Source organism: Pseudorca crassidens, chromosome X, assembly GCF_039906515.1.
Source record: "Pseudorca crassidens isolate mPseCra1 chromosome X, mPseCra1.hap1, whole genome shotgun sequence".
In the NCBI taxonomy this organism is placed as follows: Eukaryota; Metazoa; Chordata; class Mammalia; order Artiodactyla; family Delphinidae; genus Pseudorca; species Pseudorca crassidens.
This window is the reverse complement of record NC_090317.1, coordinates 120,809,393-120,832,306: the sequence shown is the minus strand read 5'-3', so window position 1 is coordinate 120,832,306 and position 22,914 is coordinate 120,809,393. Positions and strand designations below refer to the sequence as shown.

The 22,914-nt window shown below is 38.1% G+C and overlaps 1 long non-coding RNA gene across 1 annotated transcript in view; it reads left to right on the top strand.

Moving 5' to 3' along the window:
- The window catches only part of LOC137216410 (uncharacterized), a 204,894-nt gene extending 185,380 nt beyond the window's left edge, over positions 1–19,514 (top strand). Inside the window, exon 7 of the long non-coding RNA XR_010939764.1 lies at positions 19,414–19,514. This is a non-coding gene — a long non-coding RNA (uncharacterized lncRNA). The remainder of the gene's footprint in view (positions 1–19,413) is intronic.
- The last annotated feature ends 3,400 nt before the right edge of the window (positions 19,515–22,914 follow it).

The window sequence follows — 22,914 nt, the reverse complement described above, 5'->3', positions numbered from 1 at the left end:
AAGTAAATGTTTGCTGGGCCCTGCGGAGACAATGGGACACAGAGTGGACTCTGATCTCTGAGTTTCCCCCACCACACCTAGTCCATATTCTTCGCAGATATGTCTGCTGATAGCTCTATTCCTGTAACAGGCTCTCTGTCTAAATTTCTTGGGCAGTTAGTGGGAAGGTCAAAGTTTCTCCTTGAGTCTTTTGGGCTATGATTGTTTTCAACTTGAAATAATATGCTTGCCAAAGAGACATTTTGGAGTGACAAGTTTTGCTCCCCCATACCATGAATCACCACATCCTGCTGTTTTTATTTCTTGATTCCACATTTTCCTCTCTAAATCTGTGATGGCTGCCCTAATCAGGCCCTGATCATCTTTTGCCTGGATTACAAATGCATCCTAATTAACCTCCCTTCTCCAATCTAACCTTTATTCTGCTTGCCAGATGAATCATTCTAAGAGGAAATTGGGACCATGCCACTCCCCTGCTCAAAGCCTTAAATGGCTCCATGTAAACAGCAAGGCTCTTGGAGGCTCCCTCGGGAGGTGGAGGCCTGGGTAGCATGGGGATAGCAGCAGCACTGGGGGGAATCTGGTCAGGCACCCGGCACCTGGGGTGGGGAACCGCTCAGCAGGGCCCCTATATCTAGGGCAGGCCCCACCCTGCCCACCACACCAACATGGTGCAATAAATAAAGTTTCAAGTAGTAAGTCAGTGTCAGGTAGGAGATCTGGGGGCTGGCACACAATTACAATTGTGTTAATTTCTACTGTACAGCAAAGTGATTCAGCCATACATATACCTATATATTCGTTTCCATTATGGTTTATTGCAGGATAGTGAAGATACTTCTCCGTGCTATACAGTAGGACATTACTGCTCATCTATGCCTTACATTTTGTACCCCAACAACATCAAATTGTTTATAGTTTTCTCCACATGCCATTGCACTGAATTTTACTTCTATGTCTTTATTCCACCTGTTCTCTGGAGTGAAGCCTCCTCCCTCTCCTTTGCCTATCAATGCTTCATGATCTCTTAGAAACCTTCTCTAACCAACCTCTTCCTCCAGCTGGCTCTAGGGTCTCCTTTGGCCTCCTGCTGCTTCCTGAACATACCTCAATCATTAACTTACTGCCTGTAATAGCAACCATGATGTATATATCTACTTATAAAATACAATGGAATCCCCACAGGCAATACCTTAGCTCTGACTTTCCTCATTTCTGAACTTTATTATTTCATGGTTTTCTAATTTTTCCTCCTATCTCCAGTTTCAGTTTTCATTTTCAATTTATACCCCATAGTGAATTGAATAGTCTCCCCCTAAAATTCGTGTCTATTGGTAGCCTCAGAACATGACCTTATTTGGAAATAGGGTTAAGGATCATGCAGTGATATCATACTAGATTTGAAATGGACCTTAAGTCTAATGACTGGTGTGCTTACAAGAAGAGGAGAGGACACAGAATCACAGAGGTAAAGCTGATAGAAGAAAGAGGCAGAGATTGGAGTGCTGTGTCGACAAGGAACCCCCAGGAGCTGGAAGAAGCATGGAAGGATTCCTTCCTAAAGCCTATGGAGTGGGTGTGGCCCTGCCGGCACCTTGGTTTTGGACTTGTGGCCTCAGGAACTCTGAGAGAGACATTCACAGAAAGATAGACAAAATGAAAAGGCAGAAGACTATGTACCAGACGAAGGAACAAGATAAACCCCAGAAAAACAACTGAATGAAGTGGACATAGGCAACCTTCCAGAAAAAGAATTCAGAATAATGATAGTGAAGATGATCCACGACCTTGGAAAAAGAATGGAGGCAAAGATCGAGAAGATGCAAGAAATGTTTAACAAAGACCTAGAAGAATTAAATAACAAACACCTAGAAGAATTAAAGAACAAACAAACAGAGATGAACAATACAATAACTGAAATGAAAACTCCACTAGAAGGAATCAATAGCAGAATAACTGAGGCAGAAGAACGGATAAGTGACCTGGAAGACAGAATGATAGAATTCACTGCCGTGGAACAGAATAAAGAAAAAAGAATGAAAAGAAATGAAGACAGCCTAAGAGACCTCTGGGACAACATTAAAGGCAACAACATTCGCATTATAGGGGTCCCAGAAGGAGAAGAGAGAGAGAAAGGACCCGAGAAAATATTTGAAGAGATTATAGTCGAAAACTTCCCTAAAATGGGAAGAGAAATAGCCATGCAAGTCCAGGAAGCACAGAGAGTCCCAGGCAGGATAAACCCAAGGAGAAACATGCTGAGACACATAGTAATCAAACTGACAAAAATTAAAGCCAAAGACAAATTATTGAAAGCAACAAGGGAAAAAAGACAAATAACATACAAGGAAACTCCCATAAGGTTAACAGCTGATTTCTCAGCAGAAACTCTACAAGCCAGAAGGGAGTGGTATGACATATTGAAAGTGATGAAAGGGAAGAACCTACAACGAAGATTACTCTACCCGGCAAGGATCTCATTCAGATTTGATGGAGAAATCAAAAGCTTTACAGACAAGCAAAAGCTAAGAGAATTCAGCTCCACCAAACCAGCTCTACAACAAATGCTAAAGGAACCTCTCTAAGTGGGAAACACAAGAGAAGAAAAGGACCTACAAAAACAAACCCAAAACAATTAAGAAAATGGTCATAAGAACATACATATTGATACTTACCTTAAACGTGAATGGATTAAATGCTCCAACCAAAAGACACAGGCTCACTGAATGGATACAAATACAAGACCCATATATATGCTGTCTACAAGAGACCCACTTCAGACCTAGGGACACATACAGACTGAAAGCGAGGGGATGGAAAAGATATTCCATGCAAATGGAAATCAAAAGAAAGCTGGAGTAGCAATAGTCATATCAGACAAAATTGACTTTAAAATAAAGAATGTTACAAGAGACAAAGGAGGATGCTACATAATGATCAAGGGATCAATCCAAGAAGGAGATAGACCAATTATAAATATATATGCACCCAACACAGGAGCACCTCAATACGTAAGGCAACTGCTAACAGCTATAAAAGAGGAAATCAACAGTAACACAATAATAGTGGGGGACTTTAACACCTCATTTACACCAATGGACAGATCATCCAGACAGAAAATTAATAAGGAAACACAAGCTTTAAATGAAACAATAGACCAGGTAGATTTAATAGATATTTATGGGATATTCCATCCAAAAACAGCAGATTACACTTTCTTCTCAAGTGCACATGGAACATTCTCCAGGATAGATCACATCTTGGGTCACAAATCAAGCCTTGGTAAACTTAAGAAAATTGAAATTGTATGAAGCATGTTTTCCGACCACAATGCTATGAGATTAGAGATCAATTACAGGGAAAAAAATGTAAAAAACACAAACATATGGAGGCTGTTACTAGATAACCAAGAGATCACTGAAGAAATCAAACAGGAAATCAAAAATTACCTAGAGACAAATTACAACGAAAACATGATGATCTAAAACCTATGAGATGCAGCAAAGCAGTTCTAAGAGGAAAGTTTATAGCAATACAATCCTACCTCAAGAAACAAGAAAAATCTCAAATAAACAATCTAACCTTACGCCTAAAGGAACTAGAGAAAGAACAAACAAAATGCAAAGTTAGTAGAAGGAAAGAAATCGTAAAGATCAGAGCAGAAATAAATGAAATAGAAACAAAGGAAACAATAGCAAAGATCAATAAAACTAAAAGCTGGTTCTTTGAGAAGATAAACAAAATTGATAAACCTTTATCCAGACTCATCAAGAAAAAGAGGGAGAGGACTCAAATCAATAAAATTAGAAATGAAAAAGGAGAAGTTACAATGGACATCGCAGAAATACAAAGCATCCTAAGAGATTACCACAGGCAACTCTATGCCAAAAAAGTGGACAACCTGGAAGAAATGGACAAATTCTTAGAAAGGTATAACCTTCCAAGACTGAACCAGGAAGAAATAGAAAACAGGAACAGACCAATCACAAGTAATGAAGTTGAAACTGTGATGAAAAATCTTCCAACAAACAAAAGTCCAAGACCAGATGGCTTCACAGGTGAATTCTATCAAACATTTAGAGAAGAGCTAACACCCATGTTTCTTAAACTCTTCCAAAAAATTGCAGAGGAAGGAACACTCCCAAACTCATTCTACAAGGCCACCATCACCCTGATACCAAAACCAGACAGAGATACTACAAAAAAAGAGAAAATTACAGACCAATATCACTGATGAATATAGATGCAAAAATCCTGAACAAAATACTAGCAAACAGAATCCAACAACACATTAAAAGGATCATATACCATGATCAAGTGGGATTTTTCCCAGGGATGCAAGGATTCTTCAATATACGCAAATCAATCAATGTGATACACCATATTAACAAATTGAAGAATAAAAACCACATGATCTTCTCAATAGATGCAGAAAAAGCTTTTGACAAAATTCAACACCCACTTATGATAAAAAACCCTCCAGAAAGTAGGCATAGAGGGAACCTACCTCAACATAATAAAGACCATATACGACAAACCCACAGCAAACATCATTCTCAATGGTGAAAAACTGAAAGCATTTCCTCTAAGATCAGAAACAAGACAAGGATGTCCACTCTCGCCACTATTATTCAACATAGTTTTGGAAGTCCTAGCCACGGCAATCAGAGAAAAAAGGAAATAAAAGGGATACAAATTGGAAAAGAATAAGTAAAACTGTCACTGTTCGCAGATGACAGGATACTATACATGGAGAATCCTAAAGATGCCACCAGAAAACTACTAGAGCTAATAAATGAATTTGGTAAAGTTGCAGGATATAAAATTAATGCACAGAAATCTCTTGCATTCCTATACACTAACAACGAAAGATCAGAAAGAGAAATTAGGAAACAATCCCATTCACCATTGCAACAAAAAGAATAAAATACCTAGGAATAAACCTACCTAAGGAGGTAAAAGACCTGTACTTAGAAAACTATAAGACACTGATGAAAGAAATCAAAGATGACATAAACAGATGGAGAGATATACTGTGTTCTTGGATTGGAAGAATCAATATTGTGAAAATGACTATACTACCCAAAGAAATCTACAGATTCAATGCAATCCCTCTCAAATTACCAGTGGCATTTTTTACAGAACTGGAACCAAAAAAATCTCACAATTTGTATGGAAACGCAAAACACCCCGAATAGCCAAAGCAATCTTGAGGGAAAAAAACGGAGCTGGAGGAATCAGACTCCCTGACTTCAGACTATACTACAGGGCTACAGTCATCAAGACAGTATGGTAGTGACACAAAAACAGAAATATTGATCAATGGAACAGGATAGAAAGCCCAGAGAAAAAACCCATGCACATATGGTCACCCTATATTTGATAAAGGAGGCAAGGACATACAATGGAGAAAAGACAGCCTCTTCAATAAGTGATTCTGGGAAAACTGGACAGCTACATGTAAAAGAATGAAATTAGAACACTCCCTAACACCATACACAAAAATAAACTCAAAATGGATTAAAGACCTAAATGTAAGACCAGACACTGTAAAACTCTTAGAGGAAAACATAGGCAGAACACTCTTTGACATAAATCACAGCAAGATCTTTTTTGATCCACCTCCTAGAGTAATGGAAATAAAAACAAAAATAAACAAATGGGAGCTAATGAAACTTAAAAGCTCTTGCACAGCAAAGGAAACTAGAAACAAGACTAAAAGACAACCCTCAGAATGGGAGAAAATATTTACGAACGAATCAACTGACAAAGGATTAATCTCCAAAATATATAAACAGCTCATGCAGCTCAACCTAAAATCTAGTGTCTTCATTTAGTAGATTAGACTAGATTAGGAGAAGTGAAGTCAAATTTAGCTAAAAAGGTAATTATTCTCCTGGTATTCATATACTAGTCTACAGGGAAAAAAATATCCAATTTGCTCTTAATACCTCCTTGCTTTAAAAGTTATTATAAAGCTAACCTTTAAATAATACAAAATGAATCATCTCTTAGTTTATCCATTTGTTTTAGCAAACCACCCTAAAAATTAGAGGTTTAAAACAGCCATTATATATATATATATTTTTTTATATATAAAAATATATATATATATTATATATAAAAATATATATTATATTTTGATGACGATTTTATGGGTCAGGAATTCAGAAAGGGCTTAGCTGGACAGCTCCTTTCTGCTCCTTGTGTCCTAGGCTGAGGCAGGAAAGGAGGAGGGGATGGGGAAGGGGGCAGGAGGGTAGCTAGTCCACTTCCAGGAGAGCTTCTTCACACACATATCTGGCGCCTTTGGTTTCATTGGACTCTTTCTCCATGTAGTGTCTCATGCTCATTATCAGAGCATGATGGGCTCAGGGTGGGCATACTTCTTAAATGGCAGCTGGCTTCCAAGAGAAAAAGCAAGAGCTGCCAGGCCTCTTAAAGGCATCATTTTTGCTGTATTCTGTTATTCTGTTGGTAAAGCAGTTTCAGCCCAGCCCAGATCCAGGGGGTGGCAAAATAGACTCTCTTTCTAGATAGGAAAGAATGTGTGTCCACTTTAAATTTGACACATCATCTATCAGTTATTCTTTGGACATATGAGGCCTGAATCACATTTCTGGAGCCATCGTGAGTCCCTGATGAAAACTGCTTAGCTTATATCCGTTGGCTGTGTAAGTATCTTATTCTGCCTTAAGATCCTCCCGAGGATCTTAAGGCAGAATAAGATACTTACACAGCCAACGGATATAAGTTCACACAAATATAAGTTCACACAAATATCAAGCATTTAAAAAATAATAACTATGAAAGTTATATCACCTTTTATTTGGGTGAAAATGCCAATGTTTTTATCTTGCAAAAACTGTTGTTGTTTTTTTCCTCACCCAGTACACCAAAATATTCACTGGAAGAAGGCTAGAAAATAACTATTTAAATAGAAGTGTTGATTGAAGAATTATTGTGATAAAATCCTGCAAAAAGCAACATTCAGCACGAACCAGGTTCTTCTCGGTTAAAATATATGTATTTTAACCCAGGGGTACCATGGGATGCTATGATAAGTCTGTTTCATCTATGAGTTATCTCAATATATACCTTAGGTCTGTTGGTAAGCCTTAGGAGTATTTTATATCATATACAATCAAGATAAAAGGGACTGTTTAATTTGGACATTTTGTACATCTCTGGGTAAAGCAAAGATCACTTGTAACTAAGCAAGTCCCTGTTTACATCAGAACCTGGGAGACCAGGGGAGATCTACGATGCCTGCCTGTTGTTCTGATATTTAACATTTGGAATATTATTTAATATTAAAAAACATTTCTATTCCTCATTATTTTTTGCAATTTTCTGCAATCTCATTGTAGGCTCATTTCCTCCAGTTAGTCAAAGTCATTACAGCAGCATGGCTCAGTTTTAGGGATTATAGTCCACAGAGGGGAGAATAGGGTTAGAACTTTCAACACCCAATTATAGATATATCAAGGTTTTTTTTAATTATTTTTACTTTTGTTTTGTTTATTTTACAGTCCACTAAGCTTTAGTAAATCAGTATATGTTTCTACTACAGAGGAAAAGTAGGATTTTACAGAGGAAAACTAGGATAAAAGATAGAATTTTTTCCTATCTTTTAATTTTTCCACCATATTTTTATTCAATTTAATGGATTTACTACCTTCAAAGTGAAGACATCCAACCAAGTTTAGGTTGAACTAAAGTTAATTTCATTTGCTAATTTCCTGAACACTTTCATGACGTACCTTGAGGCAGTTGGAGAAATATAGAGATTCGAAAACTCAGAACTAAGAATCATTAAGTCTGCTTATTAGATAAAGCAGAGGTTCTATTAGAAAGTTTTATAGATCATTTGGCCTTCCTTGAAAACAGCAAATGGACACAGTCTGTTCCTCTGATGTCAGTCAGCTAATAGGCACATCTGTATGTCTCTGTCACAAATGGGACCAAGTAACAGGACAATACCAGTATGTGTGTTGATGATGAATCAGGTCCAAGTAACAGGACAATACCAATATGTGTGTTGATGATGAATCAGCAGCGAGATAGTCAAAAACAAAGAATTGCATCTTTTGTAGAGGCTAAAGTTAGTTGTCTTGGATATTTGTGGTATAATATTAAGAAGGGACTTAGCAACAAAACGTCACATAGGGTAATTTTGGTAAGACATGAGGTACAAATAATCCCTTAAAAAAAGACAAGCAACACCTGCTGTTTATCAGTAGTAACATGAAATTATACATAGTTTTCTGTTGGGATTATTTGCTTATAATCAAATTAAATGTTCTCTTTAGAACCTTTGTGTTTTATGTGTGTTAATGGGAACTGAGGGTCCTTGGCAAGAAGGAGGGTCTATGGAAATAGCCCAAATGTAAAGGGAAAGGGGAAAGAAAGCTAGAGAAAAACAGAACCTAAGGAAGAAGTAGATGCATTTCTTTTCTTTTTTTTTTTTAAACATCGTTATTGGAGTATAGTTGCTTTACAATGGTGTGTTAGTTTCTGCTTTATAGGAAAGTGAATCAGCTATACATACACATATATCCCCATATCTCCTCTCTCTTGCATCTCCCTCCCACCCTCCCAATCCCATTGCTCTAGGTTGTTACAAAGCACTGAGCTGATCTCCCTGTGCTATGTGGCTGCTTCCGACCAGCTATCTATTTTACATTTGGTAGTGTATATATATCCATACCACTCTCTTACTTCGTCCCAGCTTACCTTTCCCCCTCCCCGTGTCCTCAAGTCCATTCTCTACATCTGCAGCTTCATTCCTGTCCTGCCCCTATGTTCTTCATAACCTTTTTTTTTTGATTCCATATATAGGTGTTAGCATACGGTATTTGTTTTTCTCTTTCTGACTTACTTCACTCTGTATGACAGACTCTAGGTCCATCCACCTCACTACAAAAACTCAATTTCGTTCTTTTTATGGCTAAGTAATATTCCATTGTATATATGTGCCACATCTTCATTATCCATTCATCTGTCGATGGACACTTAGGTTGCTTCCATGTCCTGGCTATTGTAAATAGAGCTGCAATGAACATTGTGGTACATGACTCTTTTTGAATTATGGTTTTCTCAGGGTATATGCCCAGTAGTGGGATTGCTGGGTCGTATGGTAGTTCTATTTTTAGTTTTTTAAGGAACCTCCATACTGTTCTCCATAGTGGCTGTATCAATTTACCTTCCCACCAACAGTGCGAGAGGGTTCCCTTTTCTCCACACCCTCTCCAGCATTTATTGTTTCTAGATTTTTTGATGATGGCCATTCTGAACAGTGTGAGGTGATACCTCATTGTAGTTTTGATTTGCATGTCTCTAATGAGTAGTGATGTTAAGCATCCTTTCATGTGTTTGTTGGCAATCTGTATATCTTCTTTGGAGAAATGACTATTTAAGTCTTCTGCCCATTTTTGGATTGGGTTAATTTTTTTTTCATATTGAGCTTTATGAGCTGCTTGTAAATTTTGGAGATTAATTCTTTGTCAGTTGCTTCATTTGCAAATATTTTCTCCCATTCGGAGGTTTGTCTTTTTGTCTTGTTTATGGTTTCCTTTTCTGTGCAAAAGCTTTGAAGTTTCATTAGGTCACATTTGTTTATTTTTATTTCCATTTCTCTAGGAGGTGGCTCAGAAAGGATCTTGCTGTGATTTATGTCAGAGAGTGTTCTGCCTTTGTTTTCCTCTAAGAGTTTGATAGTGTCTGGCCTTACATTTAGGTCTTTAACCCATTTTGAGTTTATTTTTGTGTATGGTGTTAGGGAGTGTTCTAATTTCATTCTTTTACATGTAGCTGTCCAGTTTTCCCAGCACCACTTATTGAAGAGGCTGTCTTTTCTCCATTGTATATTCTTGCCTCCTTTATCAAAGATAAGGTGACCATATGTGCGTGGGTTTATCTCTGGGCTTTCTATCCTGTTCCATTGATCTATATTTCCATTTTTGTGCTAGTACCATACTGTCTTGATTACTGTAGGTTTGTAGTATAGTCTGAAGTCAGGAGGCCTGATTCCTCCAGCTCCGTTTTTCTTTCTCAAGGTTGCTTTGGCTATTCGGGGTGTTTTTTGTTTCCATACAAATTGTGAGATTGTTTTGTTCTAGTTCTGTGAAAAATGCAGTGGTAGTTTGATAGGGATTGCATTGAACCTGTAGATTGCTTTGGGAAGTATAGTAATTTTCACAATGTTGATTCTTCCAATCCAAGAACATGGTATATCTCTCCATCTATTTGTATCATCTTTAATTTCTTTCATCAGTGTCTTATACTATTCTGTATACAGGTCTTTTGTCTCCTAAAGTAAGTTTATTCCTAGGTATTTTATTCTTTTTGTTGCAGTGGTAAATAGGAGTGTTTCCTTAACTTCTCTTTCAGAATTTTAACCATTACTGCATAGGAGTGAAAGAGATTTCTGTGCATTAATTTTGTATCCTGCTACTTCACCAGATTCATTGACTAGCTCTAGTAGTTTTCTGGTAGCATCTTTAGGATTCTCTATATATAGTATCATGTCATCTGCAAACAGTAACAATTTTACTTCTTCTTTTCCAATTTGGTTTCCTTTTATTTCTTTTTCTTCTCTGATTGCTCTGGCTAAAACTTCCAAAACTATGTTGAATAATAGTAGTGAGAGTGGGCAACCTTGTCTTGTTCCTGATCTTAGTGGAAATGGTTTCAGTTTTTCACCATTGAGAACGATGTTGGCTGTGGGTTTGTCATAATGGCCTTTATTATGTTGAGGAAAGTTCCCTCTATACCTACTTTCTGGAGGGTTTTTATCATAAGTGGGTGTTGAATTTTGTCAAAAGCTTTATCTGCATCCATTGAGATGATCATATGGTTTTTCTCCTTGAATTTGTTAATATGGTTTATCACATTGATTGATTTGCATATACTGAAGAATCCTTGCATTCCTGGAATAAACCCCACTTGATCATGGTGTATGATCCTTTTAATGTGCTATTGGATTCTGTCTGCTAGTATTTTGTTGAGAATTTTTGCATCCATGTTCATCAGTGATACTGGCTTGTAGTTTTCATTCTTTGTGACGTCTTTGTCTGGTTTTGATATCAGGGTAATGGTGGCCTCACAGAATGAATTTGGGAGTGTTCCTCCCTCTTTTATATTTTGGAAGAGCTTGAGAAGGATAGGTGTTAGCTCTTGTGTAAATTTTTGATAGAATTCACTTGTGAAGCCATCTGGTCCTGGGCTTTTTTTTGTTGGAAGATTTTTAATCACAGTCTCAATTTCAGTGCTTGTGATTAGTCTGTTTATATTTTCTAATTCTTCCTTGTTCAGTCTTGGAAGGTTGTGTTTTTCTAAGAATTTGTCCATTTCTTCCAGGTTGTCCATTTAATTGGCATATAGTTGCTTGTAGTAGTCTCTCATGATCCTTTGTATTTCTGCAGTGTCAGTTGTTACTTCTCCTTTTTCATTTCTAATTCTATTGATTTGAGTCTTCTCCCTTTTTTTCTTGATGAGTCTGGCTAATGGTTTATCAATTTTGTTTATCTTCCCAAAGAACCAGTTTTTAGTTTTATTGATCTTTGCTATTGTTTCCTTCATTTCTTTTCCATTTATTTCTGTTCTGATCTTTATGATTTCTTTCCTTCTGCTAACTTTGGGGTTTTATTGTTCTTCTTTCTCTAATTGCTTTAGTTGTAAGATTAGGTTGTTTAATTGAGATGTTCCTTGTTTCCTGAGGTAAGATTGTATTGCTCTAAACTTCCCTCTTAGAACTGCTTTTGCTGCATCCCATAGGTTTTGGGTCGTCATGTTCTCATTGTCATTTGTTTCTAGGTATTATTTGATTTCCTCTTTGATTTCTCCAGTGATATCATGGTTATTTAGTAGTGTATTGTTTAGCCTCCATGTGTTTGTATTTTTTACAGATTTTTTTCCTGTAATTGTTATCTAGTCTCATAGCGTTGTTTTCGGAAAAGATACTTGATACAATTTCAATTTTGTTAAATTTACCAAGGCTTGATTTGTGACCCAAGATATGATCTATCCTGGAGAATATTCCGTGAGCACTTGAGAAGAAAGTGCATTCTGTTGTTTTTGGATGGAATGTCCTATAAATATCAATGAAGTCCATCTGATCTAATGTATCATTTAAAGCTTGTGTTTCTTTTTTATTTTCATTTTGGATGATCTGTCCATTGGTGAAAGTGGGGTGTTAAAATCCCCTACTATTTTGTTACTGTCGATTTCCCCTTTTATGGCTGTTAGCATTTGCGTTATGTATTGAGGTGCTCCTATGTTGGGTGCATAAATATTTACAATTGTAATATTTGCTTCTTGGATTGATCCCTTGATCATTATGTAGTGTCCTTCTTTGTCTCTTGTAATAACCTTTATTTTAAAGTCCATTTTGTCTGAGATGAGAATTGCTACTCCAGCTTTCTTTTGATTTCCATTTGCATGGAATATCTTTTTACATCCCCTCACTTTCAGTCTGTATGTGTCCCTAGGTCTGAAGTGGGTCTCCTGTAGATAGCATATATACAGGTCTTGTTTTTGTATCCATTCAGCCAGTCTATGTCTTTTGGTTGGAGCATTTAATCCGTTTACATTTAAGGTAGTTATTGATATGTATGTTCCTATTCCCATTTTCTTAATTGTTTTGGGTTTGTTATTGTAGGTCTTTTCCTTCTCTTGTGTTTCCTGCCTAGAGAAGTTCCTTTAGCGTTTGTTGTAAAGCTGGTTTGGTGGTGCTGAATTCTCTTAGCTTTTGCTTGTCTGTAAAGGTTTTAATTCCTCTGTCAAATCTGAATTAGATCCTTGCTGGGTAGAGCAATCTTGGTTGTAGGTTTTTCTTTTTCATCACTTTAAATATGTCCTGCCAATCCCTTCTGGCTTGCATAGTTTCTGCTGAAAGATCAGCTGTTAACCTTATGGGGATTCCATTGTATGTTTTTTGTTGCTTTTCCCTTGCTGCTTTTAATATTTTTTCTTTGTATTTAATTTTTGATAGTTTGATTAATATGTGTCTTGGCATGTTTCTCCTTGGATTTATCTTGTCAGGGACTCTCTGCGCTTCCTAGAGTTTTTTGGCTATTTCCTTTCCCTTATTAGGGAAGTTTTCAACTATAATCTCTTCAAATATTTTTTCAGTCCCTTTCTTTTTCTATTCTTCTTCTGGGACCCCTATAATTTGAATGTTGGTGCATTTAATGTTGTCCCAGAGGTCTCTGAGACTGTCCGCAATACTTTTCATTCTTTTTTCTTTATTCTGCTCTGTGGTAGTTATTTCCACTCTTTTATCTTCCAGGTCACTTATCCGTTCTTCTGCCTCAGTTATTCTGCTATTGATTCCTTGTAGAGAATTTTTATTTTCATTTATTGTGTTGTTCATCTCTGTTTGTTTGCTCTTTAGTTCTTCTAGGTCTTTGTTAAATGTTTCTTGTATTTTTCCATTCTATTTCCAAGATTTTGAATCATCTTCACTATCATTACTCTGAATTATTTTTCAGGTAGACTGCCTATTTCCTCTTCATTTGTTTAGTCTGCTGGGCTTTTACCTTGCTCCTTCATCTGCTGTGTATTTCTCTGTCTTCTCATTTTGCTTAACTTACTGTGTTTGGGGACTCCTTTTTGCAGGCTGCAGGTTCTTAGTTCCTGTTATTTTTGGTGTCTGCCCCCAGTGGGTAACTTTTGTTCAGTGGGTTTTGTAGGCTTCCTGGTGGAGGGGACTGGTGCCTGTGTTCTGGTGGATGAGGCTGGATCTTGTCTTTCTGGTGGGCGAGACCACGTCTGGTGGTGTGTATTGGGGTGTCTGTGACCTTATTATGATTTTAGGCAGCCTCTCTGCTAATGGGTGGGGTTGTGTTCCTGTCTTGCTAGTTGTTTGGCAGAGGGTGTCCAGCACTGTAGCTTGCTGGTTGTTGAGTGGAGCTGGGTCTTAGCGTTGAGATGGAGGTCTCTGGGAGAGCATTTGCTGTTTGATATTATATGGAGCTGGGAGGTCTCTGGTGGACCAAAGTCCTGAACTCAGCTCTCCCACCTTAGAAGCTCAGGCCTGACACCCACCCAGAGCACAAAGACCCTGTCAGCCACATGGCAAAGGTGTTGCGTGCAGTGCCAACTCTCTGGTTCCACAGAGTTAGATGCATTTCTAATAGGTTACAAGTCTGAAGAATGAATCTCCCTTAATTTGCTGATTGATACATTTTAAAATTAAGGTACCTGAAGATTTTGGCCCTAAGGTAAGAATATCACATTGAAAGGTGTAGAAAACTTTTTTTAACAGCAAAATCTGTGTTTTAGGAAAAAAAGAAACACTTGATAAAATGTAGCTAATATTTCTATAAGCTTCCCATTTTGCTAGAATATTTTGCTTGTTTGACACAGCAATTAAATGTTAAATTTTATCTAGACAAAGTTCGTGGAACTGAGAATTATTTTGCTTTCTATCAACCTACTTTCCCCAATATTTTGTAACAGCTACACCTGTTAGAACCTATTTCACTGCATGAGGTGGAAATGTTGGCTTTTAGCAGTGATCTGGGAAAAAAGGAATTGATGAAGAAAAGCAGTTGAAGTAACCACTGAAAAGGAAATAAAAGATAAATAGTAGCAGCAGAGCAACAGAACAACTATGCAGGGTGTCTGAGGACACTTGCTTTTATAATACACAGTTAAGGGACTCACAGGAGCATCCAGCTCTGCAAGCCATTATGTGTCATTAAGTCTGTTGCTTGGTAAAATGATGCCACAGTGACGTTTATGGAAACGTCTAAAGGGAAACGTCTAAAGGGAAACGTTTCCCTAAAAGGGAAACGACAAAATCTAGCTGGTATAGAAGGCAGAAATCTGCAGGAGGTAAAAATAGGAGGATCTGGCTAAGGTGGCCAGACTCAGCCCACCAATCTCGTCCCTGTTGAGTTACTTAATGAGATATATACAATCTGGCAATTTTATGATTTCCACTACATAGTTTTGGTGGGATGTTATCCAAATAGGGATAATTCCCATTCCTGGGAAATAGTATCTCATGTGGCTGACTGGCCATTTTCAGTCAGTGCAATGAATGGATCTCCCACCAGGAAAACTGAATTACTGTAGGGAGATAGCCCTCTTTACAGAACACTTGCACTCAGAAGCTTTTGTGTTCTTGAACTCTAAAGACACACGCTATCATACATGCCACTGCTGCTGGGCTAGAACCAAAGCAAATTAATTATGCCTTCCCCCAACACATGTCAGTTACTACCCTTGGTGTAGTTTTGCTTTAGATTTGTGAGCAATGTTTTTGACTGATGGCCTTTTGAAACCCTATCTCCTTGCCTGAAAGGAGCTGCTAATCTAGTCTTGCATTTGTTTCTCTATTTTATATCCTGTTTTTAAACATCTCAGGCCCTGTTCTACATGCTTTACAAATATTTGCCATTTAATCCTTATAAGGACCTTCAGGTGGGGTGTATCATTATCCCCATTTTACAGATGGGGAAACTAAAGCACAGAAAAGTTAAGTAACTCGCTCAAGGTCACACAATTAGTAAATCATGAAGCTGGGATTTGAACTCAGGAAGTCTAGTTCCAGAATCCAAGCCTGACCACTGTCCACTGCCCTTTGCTTGTCTCTTCATTCCTTTCCTCTCTCTCTTTCATCACCACGCTTGATTGAGATGTTCTACCTTTATTATTTCAGCTAGAGCAATTTCATCAGCATGTTGTCTCTTGGCTTTTGGGCAGACTGGGAGGGTGGAGGTGAGATGTGAGATTGTGGGGAGACAGGAGCACATTAAGTTGGAAGGCCTGGAAGAGCCACGGTCACCATGTAACAATTACAGCAGATTTCTCTTCAGTGTGGAGTCAGAGGCCTGGATTCAAATCCTCGTGCCCCCACTTACTGACTCTGGGACCTTGCCTTTATTGCTTATGTCTTCATTTTACAGACTCCTTTTCTACAAATTGGAAATTGATTGTAGTGCTTACTCTGTAGGGTTGTCATGGGAATTGCAGGGGACAATCCTGGCACATAATAATTGTTCAGTAAACATTAGCTAGGATAGTGATTATTGTGATGGCTATATCAATTTTAGGCACGATTTGTTACATAAGATCCAAGCATCAGAGAATAGGTCATGTTTAGTTTTCAGCTGAGGCCACACTCAGACCAAATTTTCTAGAAAAAGTTGGCATCTGATGGTGGTTTATTGATAAGGGAAATGGAAGACATATGATCTTAGGAGAAAGACTACTCTGCTTCTATATTTTAATTGTGAAAGGTCTCCCTCTACCATGTTGAGTTGGGGAATAAGTAATAATATTTGAAATTGGCATTGCAAAATGAGTCTCAAAAATGCCTGACACACAGTAGGTACTCAACAAATATTACCTTCTACTTATGTCGTATAACCCACACCCCCTGCTTGTCACTCTTATTTCTCACATCCCCAATCCTTGGTTCTAGTCAAGCCACAGTCACTGCATTCTTGTTCTCACCCTATGCCTTTGCTCACCTTAATATTCCTGCGTGGAATGCCCTCAGTTCTTCTTTCCATGCTTCCAGCTCCTACACATGCTCTCCCTGAAGCATTTCTGAGCCACACAAGCCTGCTTAGGGATGAAGGTGAATTGAGAGGAGGCACTGTGTAAGCAGGAACCGATTGTACAACCTTCCAGAGCCCCCAAGTTCAATTGTCCTTCCAGAAAGAACAGATGACAAGACATCAACAGTGAACCCAGAGGAACTTAAAGCAGATTGACTCAAAAATAGATTGTGTCCTTGCCCTGAAGACTCTTGACTATAGTTTTTCAGTGTCCTTCAGTCTTTAGAATCAGTGCCAGGGAAGAGAGGGGAGGGAGCTTAGAAGTAGACTGGGATTTAGTTCTAGTAGCAAATTTGATGATGGAGTCACAGGATGGGAGTACATTTACCATCTAGAATAAATTGATTGCCAGGGATTAGTCCGGAAGTCCAGAATCATAAATCACAGTAGGTTCTACAAAGAATACTTTTGCTCATGGGAATTTTGAAGACTGTGAAACTGAAATTCCATTGCCTATTGCCAATCAAATACTTTTTAGATACAAAATTTGTTCAGAAAAATTATCTAAAACTTGGAAATAAGGCAAAAGGATGACTGTGTGTCCTTTCAGTGACATACAGGAGCTTCTCCTCACAGGCCCATCCAAGGATTATTTAACTCTAGAGGGAAACATACCTTTGTTTGATTTACTGTTTGCTCTTGATTAGAGCCCGGCCTCTGAGAGGTTATATGATAACTTCAAACTTTTTTGGGGGGTCTGATTGAGATGTAAATAATTTCTGTCCGGTAAAATAGGTAACCCCAAAGTTTACATTTTTGTTGCTCTGTAGGACACAATACTTTTATATCAAGTTTCATAATCTTATTCCTGCATTCCTTCTTTCAGTTCCTGTGTATACTCTGTCTCTCACATTATCCTTTGAACCAGCTTTATTTTCTGATTAATGAGAGAAATAAGTCTGTGATATGTGCTCACTTTATATGAGAGTCACGTTTTTAACATTTAAAATATTATACTTTGATAAACCCTCATTTGAAAGTTGAAATTTTTATGGAGAAGTAGTGAGGCCTTTGAGAAAGAATTTTAAAAATAAAACTTAATATGAAAGTCTTTTTCTTCTTTTAGCAAGTTTGGAAGAATTAGAGGTAAAGAGCCGGAGCACCTAGTCACTAATGATAGAGAATAGGTCCAGACAGTGCTGTTCTGAATCATGCAAATGTGATCATCAGAAAGATGTACTAAGACTGAGATATTACATGACAAAGAGCTGAACTGAGTGATTTGCCAGCCAGATGCCCGCCCCTCCCCGCCAACCCTTAGTTTGGGTTCATTTAACTTTAAAGTCTGTGTCAGTTTTGAATTTAAAATAAACTATTACTTGACAATTCCTCTAACCTAAAAGAAACCCAGGAAAATGGATTAAGATGAAAATGCTGTAGCTCTTTTATTTTGCTTTCAGTACAACTGGTAATTTTCAGCAATTCTCTTGATTCCTTTCATTGTTTGCCATGTATCCACAGGCATACGTAAAGGCCAAAAACTTACTTTGAGATACTACTTTCTTTTGCTTTGAGAGATTTGACAGTTTTCGGTCGTATCTTTCCTGGCAAGCCTTTGGAAGAAACATTAGTGTTCCCCATAATTGAGATATGTTGGAGTTTGGGGCCTAGGACCAGTATAATGTGGTGGTGGAAAGTTCACGCTCGCTGTGTATACTGTCTAGGTTCAAATCCCAGCCCTACTATTCCCTAGATATACTCCAATTATTTAACCTCGCTAAGCCTCAGTTTCCTCACGTGTGAAGTAGGGACAATAAGAGGACTTACCAAACAGAGTCCTTCTGAGGTGCTCGGCATAGTGGCTGGCAAACAGTAAGCATTCAATTAGTGGGAGCTATTATTATTTTGAAGGTAGGGAACATGGAAATGTGCAGATGTTTCCCATTTGTACGTGGTTCACATTTCGGGTATCTCTAACCATTTCCTCTCTTTCTCCTTCTTACCCAGTAGCACCGTAGTGAGAAATTAATAGGATTTTAATATTAATTTGTGTGTATCCAATAAAGTTTTTTTCCTATTTTATTGGAAAGCAAAACAAAAAAAATGAAAATCAGAAAAGTTAAATATTTCCTATTTCTGAAGGAGAGGATTGATTAAATTGCATTATTTCCCAGGAGTATATTCGTATTTTTTTTCCCTTGCGGACAACAATGCTCCCTCAGTGCACCGCATTGGATTATTTGACTTTTTCTGCACCTTTAAGTCCAGTCATGGGGAGGAGGTCACGGCTCTCCCTTCATTCCTACAGCGGCAGTCTGGGTGTAACCTAACGCCGTAACATTCCATGAGACAGGAAAGAAACATCCACGTCAGTCATGATTTGAGCTGTGTTCCTATCCCTGGTTTCATCAAGTATGACAGCCTAATTATAAGGCTTCCTATACGAGTTACGTAGGCAACCAAGATCCTCTGCCTGCTTTCTCCTTCTGATGTGTGTCTCTTGTCTTGTAATGAAGTTCTTTACTGGTGTGTTCTTCATAGAATATGTTTATATGAGACTAATCTTTCCAGGGTCTCTGCATGATTTCACCCCAAATTTCCTAAAGTTGTCTAAGACAATCTACTTATAATGACAACTCCAGGGGCCATGGGTGGCATATTGTGGAGGAATTCTAAAGATGCTGGAGGAAGTGTTGGTGCTTAGTGTAAAGGTTAACTGTGGTAAGATGAACAACTGGATGAGAGCATTGAGGGCTGACAAGAATTCAGGTGAGAAGTCCTAGCTGGTTGGGGCAAGGAGTTTACTTAACTGCCAGCCCAACATGAGCCAGCAGTGTGATCCAGCTGGGGGCGCCTGAAGATGGAACAGACCCAGTCTATGATTTTGTGTTTCCTCTAGTTGAAGCTTAGCAGTCGTCCACTTGGGCTGTTGTATGGAATTTTCCGGCATTGAAATAGAGGAGATAAAGGTGAAATGATCTTGAAGATGCCTTACAACTGTAAGTTTGGATGCTGCTTTAGTTTCTTTTTCTCAATTTTTTTAAAGTATAATTTACCTCTAATGAAACATACAGATATTGTGTTTCATAGTGTTGATGAGTTTTGTTAAAGATATACACCCATGTTACTCCCTCCCGATTCAAGACATAGAGAACTTCCACTACCCCATAAAGTTCTTTGTACTCCTCTACAGTCAATGTCCCCTCTCTGTAGGTAATCACCATTCTGATTTCTATTAACACAGATTCTAGAACTTCATACAAAGGGAACCATATAGTATGCACTCATTTATATCTGGCTTGTTTCACATAACATAGTATTTTTGAGATCCATCCATGTTGTGTGTATCAGTGGTTCATCCTGTTTTATTGCTGAGTTGTATTCCATCATGTGCATATACCACAATTTGTTTATTCAGTCTCCTGTTGATGGACGTTTGAGTTGTTGGCTACTTCGAATAAAGCAGAATAAATATTCTTGTACAAATCTTTCAGTGGACATATGGTTTTGTTCCTTTAGAGTAAATACCTAGGAATGGAACTGCTCGATCATAGGATAGTTGGATTTTCACTTTATAAGGAGCTGCCAAAAAGTTTTCCAAAGTAATTGTACCATTTAACGCTGCCAGCAGCCATGTATTGAGAGTTCCAAGTGCACCACAATCTGGCCACTCTGTTTTTCTTTTCATCATAGGCGTTCATTTCCCTTGGGTGTGTTCCTAAGGAAACCATAGAGATGATCACTGTTACTAGCAAAGGTTCACTTGAAAGTTAGCCTAAGCTAATAGGAAAAACCAGAAAACAGCATGCATTGATCACATTGGACTTGACTTTTGATTAAGGATTAGAATAAATCATGTGATTTACAAATAATCATGGCTGGGGGAAACATGCTTGTTAGTTTGTCATTTCCTCATAGCTCCTTATATGGCCAGAAAGCTCTCCTTTCTGGTGTTTTTATATTAAGAACTTTGACAGTTGTCCTGTCAGGACAGGACAGTTTGTTTTCTTATCAGGAGGAAAGTAGTAATTTGCTCATCCATCAAATTTTGAGGTACTTTTGGAAAAGGAATCCCTGGAAAAATGGTGGTTGGTGTTAGGGGCTCTAGGAATGAAAAAGCAGGGTTGGACAAAATATCATGGATCTAGTATATATGGAAGAAAATGTTGGGTAAGGTGGCTCTCTTTTTTCTTTTTTTCTTAATTTATTGAAGTATTGTTGACTTACAACATTAGTTTCAGGTGTACAACATAGTGATCATAGTGATTCAGTATTTTTATAGATTACAAACCATGCAAAGTTGCTTTAAAATATTGACTATATTCCCTGTGCTGTACATTACATCCCTATGATTTATTTATTTTATAGGGTGGCAGTTGGTACCTCTTAATCCCCTTCACCTTTTTGCCCCTCTCCCACCCATCTTCCCTGTGGTAATCACTAGTTTCTTTTCTGTGTCTGTGAGCCTGTTTCTGTTTTGTTATATTTGTCTGTTTGTTTTGTTTTTTAGATTCCACATATTAGTGAAAACACATAGCACACAAGGGTTCCCTTTTATCCACATCCTCGCCAACACTTGTTATTTCTTGTATCTTTCACGATAGCCATTCTGACAGGTTTTAGGTGAGATCTCATTGTGATTTTGATTTGCATTTTTTTGATTATTAGGGATGTTGTTATTGAACGTTTTTTCTTGTGCTGGCCTTCTGTATGTTTTCTTTGGAAAAATGCCTCTTCAGGTCCTCTGCCCAGTTTTTTGTTTTGTTTTGTTTTTTAATAAATTTATTTATTTTTGGCTGTGTTGAGTCTTCGTTGCTGAGTGCGGGCTCTCTCTAGTTGCAGTGAGCGGGGGCTACTCTTCGTGTGGTGTGCAGGCGTCTCATTGCGGTGGCTTCTCTTGTTGTGGGGCATGGGCTTTAGGCTTGTGGGCTTCAGTAGTTGTGGCACATGGGCTTAGTAGTTGTAGCTCACAGGCTCTAGAGCGCAGGCTCAGTAGTCGTGGCTCAAGGGCTTAGTTGCTCCGAGGCATGTGGGATCTTCCCAGACCAGGGCTCGAACCCATGTCCCCTGCATTGGCAGGCGGATTCTTAACCACTGCACCGCCAGGGAAGTCCCCCCTCTGCCCAGTTTTTAATCTGGTTGTTTGGTTTCTTGATATTGAGTTCTATGAGTTCTCTATATATTTTGGATATTAACCGCTTATCTGACATATTATTTGCAAATATCTTCTCCCATTCAGTAGGTTGCCTTTCTATTTTGTTGATGGTTTCCTTTTTTTTTTTACTGTGCCAAAGTTTTTTAGTTTGACTAGGTCCTATTTGTTTATTTTTGCTTTTGTTGTAGGGCAGCTCTCTTGTGAGTAAAGAAGTATTTTGCGTGGTAGATTAATAATGTGCTACCATTTACTAAATGGTCACTGTACGCCGGGCACTGGACTAAGTATTTTCATATATCCTTTTAATTTTTGCAACAACCTTACAAAATAGACATTAATTTCCCAGTATTATGGAAGAGAAAAGTGAAGTTCATAGAGGTTAAATAACTTACCCAAAGACACAACTATTACATAGTAGAGCTGTGTAATGGCTCTACTATTTGAACCTAACAGTGCCATGGCTGAGCTATACTTTGGTAAGAAAGTTGAACTGGATGGTCACATGGAAAAAAGTACGTGTGTGTGTGTGGTGTGTGTGTGTGTGTGTGTGTGTGTGTGTTAGTGTGTTATAGGATGACCAGAGTCTTTCCAACATAAAAATAAATATCACTAGGATAAAATTCCATGGGAGACATGGAATGGAAATATGAGATTAAGGAGGAAAAGAAATACTGTAAAATTTCTTTGTATATTAAAAAAAGAATGATGATAGGTATCACATGGTATTTAGATTCTGTTGGATACATATATATATTTTTTAACATCTTTATTGGAGTATAATGGCTTTACAATGGTGTGTTAGTTTCTGCTTTATAACCAAGTGAATCAGCTATACATATACATATATCCCCATATCTCTTCCCTCTTGCATCTCCCTCCCTCCCACCCTCCCTATCGCACCCCTCTAGGTGGTCACAGAGCACCGAGCTGATCTCCCCGTGCTATATGGCTGCTTCCCACTAGCTATCTACCTTACGTTTGATAGTGTATATATGTCCATGCCACTCTCTCACTTTGTCCCAGCCTACCCTTCCCCCTCCCCTTATCCTCAAGTCCATTCTCTAGTAGGTGTGCATGTTTATTCCCGTCTTGCCCCTAGGTTCTTCATGACCATTTTTTTTTTTAGATTCCATATATATATATGTGTGTTAGCATATGGTATTTATTTTTCTCTTTCTGACTTACTTCACTCTGTATGACAGTCTCTAGGTCCATCCACCTCACTACAAATAACTCAGTTTCATT